Source organism: Sciurus carolinensis, chromosome 12, assembly GCF_902686445.1.
Source record: "Sciurus carolinensis chromosome 12, mSciCar1.2, whole genome shotgun sequence".
Taxonomy (NCBI): Eukaryota; Metazoa; Chordata; class Mammalia; order Rodentia; family Sciuridae; genus Sciurus; species Sciurus carolinensis.
This window is the reverse complement of record NC_062224.1, coordinates 90,099,706-90,110,062: the sequence shown is the minus strand read 5'-3', so window position 1 is coordinate 90,110,062 and position 10,357 is coordinate 90,099,706. Positions and strand designations below refer to the sequence as shown.

The window sequence follows — 10,357 nt, the reverse complement described above, 5'->3', positions numbered from 1 at the left end:
CTTATATACCTAAGGCAGCCAATCAGTTTAGGTTTAAGTAACATGGTTGGAGCATGGGCTAAGCTACTAATTAAGAATGAGGATCATCTGTTGACCACTAGCACAAAGGAGACATTAATTAGGCAAAAGTAGATCACACTATGTTAACACTAATTTGTACCACACCTCTTAGCTCAACGCCAGCCAGCCACCACCTTAGGGTCATCAAACATGTCTTCTGCAGGAAACTAATTGAGTGAAAGTAACTTTTTATTGACAATTTTAGAAAGATTCATGACCAAGTGAACACACAGTTTTCTAGGAGAGTGTAACTCTCCAAAAGCTGAATATATGACAGCTTAGTATTCTTGCAGCAGCCATGTAGGAGAAAACTGCATACAGATTGACAGATATTCAAATGTCCTGGGAGTTCTTTTCTATGAGGAGATGTTTATGTTATTATCATAAACCACTTAAGCAAAACAGGATTATAGATATCTTAAAGTAAATACCTTACAGTAAAAAATCCTTACTAATATTTCCATATGTCAGTACTAAGTTATATGATTTTGACTGGTAGACAAAGACAAATGATTCTCCTCTGGTGTTGGTTCATTCACATTTCTCTTTAAATTGCACTTTTAGTTATTATCTCTATAGAAATACAGCAGTTTTTTAATACTCAACAGTCAAAACCATTTTTTTCTTATTAAAGCAATGCTTTCTATGATGAAATCAAGAATTTATATATATAATGGACACAAAATAAATACACATACCCACACACATACAAAATAACTTTTAGGTTTGGGAAACTTTCTGATATTATTTCATTGAGAAGATTGTGGATTCCTTTGATTTGTATCTCTGAGCCTTCATCTAACCTGATAAATCTTCATTTTGATCTTTTCAGGTTATCCCATATTTCTTGGAAGTTCTGTTTATAGTTTCTTATCATTTTTCTCCATAGTCCAATTTATATTCATTATTATGTATTTTGGGATTGGGGATGTGACCCAGTGGTAGAGCATTTGCACAGCATGCATGAGGCCCTGGGTTTAATCCCCATACTAAAAAAAAAGTAAAAATTATATATTTTGTCTTCATTACCTGAAACTCTGTCTTCCAAGTATTCTCATCTGCTTGTGATACTTTCCATTGAATTTTTAATTTGGTTCATTGATTTCTTCATTTTGAGGATTTTTCCTTGATGTTTTCAGAATCTCTATCTCTTTATTGAAGTGATCTTTCATGTCTTTGCTTTTCTTTCTGATTTCATTTCATTCCTTAAATAGTCCTTTACCTTGCAGATCATTTTATGTACATTCTAAATTCTTTCTCTGACACTCTTTCACTGTGGTACCAATGGATTCTTTTATTGAAGTATCTTGGTTTGTTTGGGGTGATTCATTCCCTTGCCTTTTCATGTGTTTTGTGTGTCTACCCATCTAACAATATGGCTCTGAGTTAGCAGAGTTTCAACCCTGTGGATCTGCAGTATCCCTGAAGGTTTCTAGTACCGAATCATTTAGGGGGAGACAAACATTAACAACCACCAATGCAATATACAGCATTAAAGCAAACAGATTCTGTAATGACATCTATAGGACAAATTGTTAAAATAAACAGAAATGATATGATCAGTCATTTCCCACAGTAAAAACATTAAGTTTGCAAATGGAATTACAGTTTTGAATAGTGGACTGGGAGAGAACAGAAGTGATGTAGGATGTGATGATTATGAGGGCAGAGGAGAGAAGATAGAAGCAAAAACATTAAAGGAAGAGTGAAAGAGAACAATAGAGATTGGATGTTAGAGGAAGAAAAGAGAGAACTGAGAGAAAAAAACACATAAGGCAGAAATTTTATTAATAAAAATGAATATAATGGCAGGGGATGTAGCTCAGTTGGTAGAAGTGCTTGCCTTGCAAGCACAAGGCCTGGGTTCAATCTCCAGCACTGAAGAAATAAATAAATAAATAAATAAAAAATAAAATGAATACAAAAAACCCTGAATTATACTAACCAACATCCTAGTCCTCAAAATACTGATCCATGAAAAATAATTAGTTTCACAAATGCTAGAAATGGGGAAAAAAATGAATATGTATAAATGTCCATACCAACAAAGTTCACAATTAACAAAGAAAAGAAAAAAGGTCTGGAGAAAAATTAAAGTATTGTGTCTGTTGGAGTTCAAAAAGTTTCAGCTTCCTTTCTCAGCAGTGTTAGGTGGGATTGCTGGGAAGAGAAAGGTAATCCTGTAGATTGAACTCCTGAAGGCAGGGTTTAGGCTTGGTTGGGCTCCAGGTTCTTCCCTAAATACCACTTGGTTTGGAGAATTTCAATCAGTGAGCCTCCTTAGCTCAGCAATTTTTGGTTCATTCTGGAAGATTGCACCCCAGGGATCTACCCTGGGTTCCACTCGTGTGGCTGAGGAGCCAGATTTTAATCTACTACATCACCTGTGGACTCCACACTTCCTGGTCTTGGGTTCAGTCTCCAAACTCAATTTCTCCTGCCCCCACCCTTTTATTCCCAATCAGGCACAACTCTCCCAGCTAGTTCTGCAAGCAGCAGATTTGGAGTGGGAGGGTGAGAACCAGGTGGGTTTCCACAACCAGTTGTCCACTGTGTAAACCTCTCTCCACATTTGATTTTCTCCTGGTCACTTAGACACACCCTATGTCATGCAGTGTGATTTCACCAGGCCTATATTTGAGACCAAACTTGGGTTTGCCAGGATTCAGCTTCCCCAGCTGGTGGCCATCACATCAGGATTGCAAAATGGTTCTGTCTTCTGCAGGCAGCCCAGAGAGAAGGTGGCTTCTTTCCCACACAAGAGTATTATGCAGCATACCTTTCAGTTCAGTTGAGCAGTGTCTTTGATCTCTGAACTCTCCATATTCAGACACAGCTCAAGCCTACCCTAACTGTGAGTTCTTTTAATTCCATTATCCCTCCACTTTTGTCATGGATGGGCTGCTCTGACAAGTGCCTCCAACCATGGCAGCAGCTGTGTCAGTGGGATTTCTTCCTTATTTTATTATATCCAGCCTCCTGAGTCCCCCATCGCTTCGAATGTCTAGCATTAAATACCAGAATGTTCGCCATCCTTTTTTGTTGTTGTTGTTCACCCACCTTGCTGAGAAGCTGCCTATCCCCTTTCTTGGTTTCATGCCACAGAGCCCCCACAAAAGCAGTCTTCTCTCTTCCATCATCTTGAGACCCCCTCCAAAGACAAAAGAAATTTTATGTAAAAGATTGCAATAGAAGTAGGGAGAGGAATCCCAGTGACTCTCATTCAAGTGTGGTTTTCCTCAAGTAATTGGCAAAACTCAAAACAATTATGAAATTAATTTTGGAGGGTTTTTGGGGATTGATTCCAGACCCTTACTCCTGCTAAGCATGAGCTGCATCCCCAGCCCCACAGCAAAAATTTTAAGTTAGTTTTTGGTGCACTACTTTTTAAAATAGATTTTATTGTACATCTAATTTGAGAAGTGTTTTAGTGCTTTACTGTTGCTAGTATGCATTTTCTTTCTACTATGGTTCTAATTTTCTAATTGTGGCCTTTAATTTTATGAATTTGTGAGGAAGAGTAATTCCAAATAAGAAAAGTGATTTTTCAATATTATTTACTAAAGTCACCTACTTTTTAAAAACTAAAAAATGAGATTTTATATGTTATTCCTTGTTTGAATTAAAATAATTAATAATCATAAAATATAATAAAATGATTGAAAATTAATAAAAGGATTCAAAACACTTAGAATATGAGTATCAGTTTGTCCTTGAACTAATGCTTAGTTTTGTTCTTTATTTGTAATATATTAATTACACAATTTTTATATTCCTCTAACTTCAATATATTAGAATTGCTTTTTTATATGATCTATTTTATCAATACTATTAAACAGAAACCCAGTTTTTTAAAATGTGCAATTTAAAATTTGTATAAAGTTGATTTTTTTAATAAGTGAGAATAATGTCATGTTTTGAGAGTGCAATAATGTAACATTAAATTTTACAAATATCGGCAATAAGTCATATTCAGTGAAAACTCATTGAATTTGGAAATTAAATTTTAGGACAGATATATTGCCATTCAATGCCACCACATTTCCCAGAATCCTATACAAATAAAGTTAGACAGGAAATAAAACCTAATATGTAACATTTTTTTCCAGGAAGAGGAATTGTCTGAATCTCTCCTACATGCATCGCTAAACACCTACCTCATTTTTACATGATATGTAAAATTTAATTTGTCGAAGATTAATTACACATTCTTATTAAAATATTTTATTTTCTATTTTAGAGAGGAAATGCACAATCCTGAAATTGAAAAATTCTTAATTGCTGATCCCAAGAAAGAAAAGTATAAAGTCAGAGAATTGTTGAAATTTTTCTGCCAATCAGGACTTACAAGAGTTGGACCAGATTCAGTGCAATGCTACTATTTTGGATGGTCCCCTAATATTCCAGTATGTAAAGGTGAAGATTTCTCTTACTGTTGTGGAAATAATTATTAGAATTTTGAATATAAATTTTTTCTTCTCAATATTTTATTGGCTTCCACGGTGTCTATAATCCAGTTCATGAAATTGTTGATATGTGTTGTGTGGTAGAAAGCACAAACTAGTTTAAGAATTTAAGCACCAGTTATTTCTTGAAATATGTATTGAAAGCATTCATATATACATATATGGTGACTGAGACTTCAGAGACTTACTTTGATACTTTTCATTTTTCCTCCACTGCTACCATTAGTACTGGACATTTTATATACTTCAGGACTTCTCTCAAGTTTTATAGAGTATATCTAAACAATATTTGAATAGTTAATTCAATGGAGTGTATTAGGAAATCAGTTAAAAATGTGGATCGAGTGCTTGTCTCTTTGATGATCCTTTCTCAAAAAGTTATGTTAAAATGCTACTGTACAATGAAAAATTAATATAATTTCCACAACCATATTTGCTAACAGTTTGCATGAATCTTCAAAATATCTTCATTATTGAAAATATTTAAAGCTTTAAAAATACTTCCAATGCTATTATATTAGAAGCAATTCAACTTGAATACATAACTGCAATGTAAATGTTTATTTTCACTAAGAATTCTATAATGAATCATATAAACAATCAATTCCAAAAATTTTTCCATTTCTCTGGATTTTTAAAGTGCAAAATAGACAACTTAACCATTAACCATTGTTTCTGTTATAGAAGATGTATATTCATATGGTCCACCTCCTCTACTCCTTAATGGAAAAGTTCAGGACAAAATGAAAGAAGAATATGGACACAATGAGGTGGTAGGATATAATTGCAATCACAGATTTCTGATAAAGGGACCTAATAAATACAATGTGTTGATGGAAAGTGGACAACCTTGCCAATATGTACTGGTAATGTATTAAAAATATTAAATTGAAACTGAAACATTTTTGTATTTATTTGAACATACATACTGTGTCTTCATTATGAACATATTTTTGTGAGATATACATAGAGGATTAGAGAACATGTGGAGCTATACAAGAACTTGACAATGGCTCTGCCCAGTCTTCTGCCCCTCCATATTACCATGGGGATTCAATGGAGTACAATTGTACAGAAAAGGTCACAATGATTGGAGAGAGATCAATTACATGTATTAGTGGAATGTGGACACAACTTCCTCTATTTGTTGGTGAGAACACCCTTCTCAAATTCACACTTAATGAAGTTCAAGTTTTACATAGAAAATATTTGCAATCATATTTGTAAACTTTAGAGATATTCTTGAAAAAGTCTTAACAGTAATGAATTTTATTGCTCAGCATTTAATGAGTTTCCAGAAGAAATAAGTAAAAGTACAAATAGAATATATTAATGTTTCTATTTCTGCTAATATTATTTATCTTATAAATGTAGAGTTAGATTTTACTTATAAATCATCATATTATTAAAGTTTGAATACTTGTTACCAAGAAAATATAAGTACTTTGCAATCAACTATTTTTTGTATAGGGCACTCTGTTTTTCAAAGAAATAAAGTCCATTAAATACCCACTTCAAACTAACTTTTCCTATAAGAATCTTTTCTCTGTCAGAGATTCTATCAAGGATAACTTTTCATTTTCTTTTTTTTTTTTTTTTAATTTATTTTTTTACGTTTACATAGGGTAATGATGTTTCTTTTTTTTCCCTTCCCCCCCACCCCTCCCACCCTTTTCCCTTTATACAGTCCTTCTTTCCTTCATTCTTACCGCTCTCCTTAGCCTAACTCTAAACCTAACCCTAAACCTAATGCTAACCCCTCCCACCCCCATTATATGTCCTCATCCGCTTATCAGCGAGATCATTCGTCCTTTAGTTTTTTGAGATTGGCTTATCTCACTTAGCATGATATTCTCCAATTTCGACCCATTTGCCTACAAATGCCATAATTTTATCATTCTTCATTGCGGAGTAATATTCCATTGTATAAATATGCCACAGTTTCTTTATCCATTCATCAACTGAAGGGCATCTAGGTTGGTTCCACAATCTGGCTATGGTGAAATGAGCAGCAATGAACATTGATGTGGCTGTATCTCTGTAGTATGCTGATTTTAAGTCCTTTGGGTATAGACCAAGGAGTGGGATAGCTGGGTCAAATGGTGTTTCCATTCCAAGCTTTCTGAGGAATCTCCACACTGCTTTCCAGAGTGGCTGCACTAATTTGCAACCCCACCAGCAATGTATGAGTGTTCCTTTTTCACCACATCCTCGCCAACACCTATTGTTGCTTGTATTCTTGATAATCGCCATTGTAATTGGGGTGAGATGAAATCTTAGGGTAGTTTTGATTTGCATTTCTCTTATTACTAGGGATGTTGAACATTTTTTCATATATCTGTTGATTACTTGTACATCTTCTTCTGTGAAGTGTCTGTTCATTTCCTTAGCCCATTTGTTGATTGGATTATTTGTATTCTTCGTGTAGAGTTTTTTGAGTTCTTTATAGATTCTGGAAATTAGCGCTCTATCTGAGGTATGGTTGACAAAGATATTCTCCCACTCTGTAGGCTCTCTCTTCACATTTCTGATAGTTTCCTTTGCTGCGAGAAAGCTTTTTAGTTTGAATCTATCCCAGTTGTTGATTCTTGCTTTTATTTCTTGTGCTATGGGAGTCCTGTTAAAGAAGTCTGATCCTAAGCCAACAAGTTGAAGATTTGTACCTACTTTTTCTTCTATAAGATGCAGGGTCTCTGGTCTGATTCCAAGGTCCTTGATCCATTTTGAGTTGAGTTTTGTGTAGGGTGAGAGATAGGGGTTTAATTTCATTCTATTGCATATGGTTTTCCAGTTTTCCCAGCACCATTTGTTGAAGAGGCTATCTTTTCTCCATTGCATATTTTTGGAACCTTTGTCTAGTATGAGAAAATTGTATTTATTTGGGTTTGTGTCCATGTCCTCTATTCTGTACCATTGATCTACCTGTCTATTTTGGTACCAATACCATGCCGTTTTTGTTACTATTGCTTTGTAGTAGAGTTGAAGATCTGGTATTGCAATACCCCCTGCTTCGCTCTTGCTACTGAGGATTGCTTTAGCTATTCTAGGTTTTTTATTCTTCCAGATGAATTTCATAATTGCTTGCTCTATTTCTGCAAGGTACATCATTGGGATTTTAAATGGAATTGCATTGAATCTGTATAGCACTTTAGGTAGTATAGCCATTTGACAATATTAATTCTGCCTATCCAGGAACATGGGAGATCTTTCCATCTTCTAAGGTTTTCTTGAATTTCTTTCTTTAGTGTTCTGTAGTTCTCATTGTAGAGGTCTTTCACCTCTTTTGTGAGATTGATTCCCAAGTATTTTATTTTTTTTGATGCTATTGTGAATGGGGTAGTTTTCCTAATTTCTCTTTCTGAAGATTCATCACTTATGTATAAAAATGCATTGGATTTATGAGCATTGATCTTGTAACCTGCTACTTTACTGAATTCACTTATGAGTTCTAAAAGTTTTCTGGTGGAATTTCCAGGTTCCTCTAAATATATAATCATGTCATCAGCGAACAGGGATAGTTTGAGTTCTTCTTTTCCTATTCGTATCCCTTTAATTTCTTTGGTTTGTCTGATTGCTCTGGCTAGAGTCTCAAGGACGATGTTGAATAGAAGTGGTGAAAGAGGGCATCCCTGCCTTGTTCCAGTTTTTAGGGGGAACGCTTTCAGTTTTTCACCATTTAGAATGATATTAGACATGGGCTTAGCGTAGAATGCCTTTATAATGTTTAGGAATGTTCCCACTACCCCAATTTTTTCTAGTGTTTTGAGCATGAAGGGATGCTGTATTTTATCGAATGCTTTTTCTGCATCTATTGAAATAATCATGTGATTCTTAACTTTAAGTCTGTTGATATGGTGAATGACATTTATTGATTTCTGAATGTTGAACCAACCTTGCATCCCTGGGATAAAACCCACTTGATCGTGCTGCACTATCTTTTTAATATATATTTGTATGCGATTTGCTAAAATTTTGTTGAGAATTTTTGCATCGATGTTCATTAAGGATATTGGTCTGAAATTTTCCTTCCTCGATGTGTCTCTGTCTGGTTTAGGTATCAGGGTGATATTGGCTTCATAGAACGAGTTTGGGAGGGTTCCCTCCTCTTCTATTTCATGGAATAGTTTGAGGAGTATTGGAATGAGCTCTTCTTTAAAGGTTTTGTAGAACTTGGCTGAGAACCCATCTGGTCCTGGACTTTTCTTTGTTGGTAGGCTTTTGATGACCTCTTCTATTTCATTGCTTGAAATTGGTTTATTTAGGTTGTGTATGTCCTCCTCGTTCAGTTTAGGTAATTCATATGTCTCTAGAAATTTGTTGATGTCTTCGAGGTTTTCTGTTTTGTTGGAGTATAGATTTTCGAAATAGCTTCTAATTATGTTTTGTATTTCACTCGTGTCTGTTGTGATGTTTCCTTGTTCATTCTGAATTTTAGTAATTTGAGTTTTCTCCCTCTTTCTCTTGTTAGTGTGGCTAAGGGTTTATCAATTTTATTTATTTTTTCAAAGAACCAACTATTTAATTTGTTAATTTTTCCAATTGTTTCTTTTGTTTCGATTTCGTTGATTTCGGCTCTGATTTTAACTATTTCCTGTCTTCTACTACTTTTGGTATTGGTCTGCTCTTCTTTTTCTAGCGCTTTGAGCTGTAGTGTTAAGTCGTTTATTTGTTGATTTCTACTTCTTTTTTTGAATGCACCCCATGAAATAAATCTTCCTCTAAGTACTGCTTTCATAGTGTCCCAGAGATTTTGATATGATGTGTCTTTGTTCTCGTTTACTTCTAAGAATTTTTTTTATTTCCCTCCTGATGTCTTCTGTTATCCATTCATCGTATAATAGTATATTATTTAGTCTCCAAGTATTGGAGAAGTTTCTGTTTTTTATTCTGTCATTTATTTCTAATTTCAATCCATTATGATGTGATAGAGTACAAGGTAGTATCTCTATCTTCTTGTATTTGCTAACAGTAGCTTTGTGGCATAAAATATGATCTATTTTAGAGAAGGATCCATGTGCTGTTGAGAAGAAAGTGTATTCGTTCTTTGTTGGATGGTATATTCTATATATGTCCGTTAAGTCTAAATTGCTGATTGTGTTGTTGAGATCTATAGTTTCTTTATTCAATTTTTGTTTGGACGATCTATCCAGTGGTGAGAGAGGTGTGTTAAAATCGCCTAGTATTATTGTGTTGTGGTCTATTTGATTTCTGGAATTGAGAAGGATTTGTTTGACGTACGTGGATGAGCCAATGTTCGAGGCATAGATATTTATGATTGTTATGTCTTGCTGATTTATGCTTCCCTTAAGCAGCATGTAATGTCCTTCTTTATCCCTTCTGACTAGTTTTGGTTTGAAGTCCACATTATCTGAGATGAGGATGGATACTCCAGCTTTTTTGCTGTGTCCGTGTGCATGGTATGTTTTTCCCCATCCTTTCACCTTTAGTCTATGGTGTCTCTTTCTATGAGGTGAGTCTCTTGCAGGCAGCATATTGTTGGATTTTTCTTTTTAATCCAATCTGCCAGTCTGTGTCTTTTGATTGATGAATTCAGGCCATTAACATTCAGGGTTATTATTGTGATATGATTTGTATTCCCAGTCAATTGACTCATATTTGTTTTTGGCATGATTTGGTTTCTCCTTTATTTGGCTATTCCTTTAGGCTAGCGCCTCCTGTTGCTGATTTGCATCATTGTTTTTCATCTCTTCCTCATGGAATATTTTGCTGAGAATGTTCTGTAATGCTGGCTTTCTTTTTGTAAATTCCTTTAGCTTTTGTTTATCATGGAAGGATCTTATTTCATCGTCAAATTTGAAGGTAAGTTTTGC

At 34.6% G+C, this 10,357-nt stretch overlaps 1 pseudogene; it reads left to right on the top strand.

The window, feature by feature from the left end:
* The first annotated feature begins 4,307 nt into the window (after positions 1–4,307).
* LOC124961426 (complement factor H-like) overlaps positions 4,308–10,357 on the top strand; it is a 42,586-nt pseudogene continuing 36,536 nt past the window's right edge.